Below are 2217 nucleotides of genomic sequence, written 5' to 3' on the forward strand. Positions count from 1 at the left end.
CTGAGTTCCTCCATGGGGCCTTCCTTAGGAATCATAGACTAATATAAATGGCAGATTGCCCTCAACATAAATCAGGTGATTAAGGGTGGACTAAGTGGACAGAAAATTCCAGCAGGTCCCAGTCTCAAGACCTCTGAGGGAGGAGTTGGCCAGGGAAGACTCCACAGAGGAAGTAGTGAGGCCTTTCCCTTGTGGATGGGAAGGCTCTGGAACAATTTGGAGAAAAGACAGCCTGGGCAGGATTTGATGATTATGGGAATGAAAGCGTGAAAAAGTCCTAACATGTTGCCCAGCATGTAGTAGGAGCCTGGAATATCTTAGTTTTGATTTCTCTAGTCCCTGGAGGTTAGTGTTAGTCTCAATAACACATGCCTCTGCTATGGTACCCAGTGTGGCCTTTAGGCTAATCCACAAATAATCCCTGTCCACCTCCTGTGCCCACTTCCTCTTGTTTTCAGTGTTTCCTCTAAACATCCTACTGCCTCACCATCATTTCCCCCCATTATAGAAATGCAACAGAGGAATAGGCATTCCAATAATTGAAATAGTTTCTGTTCTCCCAGAAACACAATATCCAAAGTTTTCTGTCCCACATACTTGAAACATTTTCTTGTAAGCATTTTGTTTCAGAAGTGTCTCTGGGGTACCATGTTGGGGCCAACTTCTTTAAACTCCGCAGCAGTGAGTGAGCCACCTGTCTATAGAGCCTCTCATCCACACCAATAGTTCCCTTTCTGGGGGAGCTCTAACCTGCACAGGGATTTTGGCAGGTGCCACCGTTGCTGTATCGTAGGCAGCCACTTTCCTGAAACAGGGAATGAGGTTGATCCCCCAGCAAGGATAATGTTAGAGAAAAAGTAACTCCTCAGATCTGTACCGCATTTCATTATGCTGATGCATCTTATCGATGCCTGGAGTCTCCAGGTTCACGAGAGATGGACAGAGAGGGCCTCTGGACACTGCAAGAGCCGGTCATGGGGCCTGATCATCTCCCCACCAGGTAGTTGGTAAACTCTATACTGCCAGGTGTCTTGGTCATTTACTCTTCATAGTTCATTGCCACATCACAAGAGGTTTCCTTCACGACCACGACTATCTTGCTGTCTGCAGCACTAGGCAGGATGATGCCGTGGTCCTTCAACAGCATCCTGAGGTAGTCAGTAAGGCCAAGGCCAGACAAACTAGCTGCTGGACACCAAGAGGCAGACAGTAACCTTCAAAGATGGGCACACACTGGGTAATCACAGCACCTGAATTCACCACAAAGCCAGTTGTGAAGCCAGCAGCAGAGAGCCAGCACCCCATGGATGGACAAAGAGAGAAAGGAACCCCCACACACTCAAAAACACTTCAGTGATCTGCTGTCAGCTGGCCAATGGGTTCAGTGTTGGTTCAGTAATCACGACAGGGCTTTCGCTACAGGTTATGGTCATAGATCTGTTTCCACATGACCTCCAGGGCCCTTAGGAAGTAATGAGAGCATGCTCCACAGGGCAGCTGACGGACAGTGAGCTTCTCCGTCCTGGGCTGGTCATCCCCACACTGCTCCAGCGTGCCCTCTGCACCCAGCTCTGGCCTTTGGTAGGGCGGATGTGGGTAGGAGAACTGGGGCTCCTGGGACCCAGCAGGCCCCCCTGGACAACTCCTGAGCCTAGTGTATCACCACTGGTAGCTGGTAGTGGTAGCTCTCGTGGCCACAACACCACCTCTGGTTGATGGCCCGGCTGTTGGCCACTTCTGCCTCCTGGCTTTGTCGCACAGATGGTGGCCCAGCAGCTAACAGCCTGAATACTGTGGGATGGGAGAGGGCGGAGTGTGCGGGGTGCAGGGGCCTTACAAGGTTCCAGCGTTGCGCGGGGACAGCCGGCCTGGAACACCGTGTCACAAAGACCTCCCCTACCAAGGGCCCACGGCATCCGCGACGCACAGTGTGCTCTGACGTGCCGCTCATCGCGGCCTCACCACGGCTTCTCCACCTCCTCTCTATCCACTCAGACACTGACCACCGCTGACCAGCAGGGCAGGGATTAGGGGATGACAGGTGAGGGGCTGAGAGCGCTTGGAGGGTGAGCAGAGGGTGAGGGGCTGCTGAATTGTTGGCCGTGGGTGCAGTTCAGTCCTGGGACACTCGCTTCCTCCGGCCAGCATCTGACCTTAGCCGCCGGGTTATCATCCGAGATGCTGAAAGGGCAACAGAAATCCTGGCTTCACGCGTGT

At 52.7% G+C, this 2217-nt stretch overlaps 1 pseudogene across 1 annotated transcript; it reads right to left on the reverse strand.

The window, feature by feature from the left end:
• Positions 1-666: 666 nt before the first annotated feature.
• LOC308251784 (actin-related protein T3-like) lies at positions 667-1916 on the reverse strand (annotated as a pseudogene). The gene is made up of 2 exons: positions 1901-1916; positions 667-1338 (listed from the first exon to the last, which is right to left on the reverse strand). The product of its transcript is annotated as an actin-related protein T3-like (transcript).
• Between the last annotated feature and the right edge of the window lie 301 nt (positions 1917-2217).

The sequence above is a fragment of the Plecotus auritus genome (genome assembly GCF_963455305.1).
Source record: "Plecotus auritus genome assembly, chromosome: 6".
Taxonomy (NCBI): Eukaryota; Metazoa; Chordata; class Mammalia; order Chiroptera; family Vespertilionidae; genus Plecotus; species Plecotus auritus.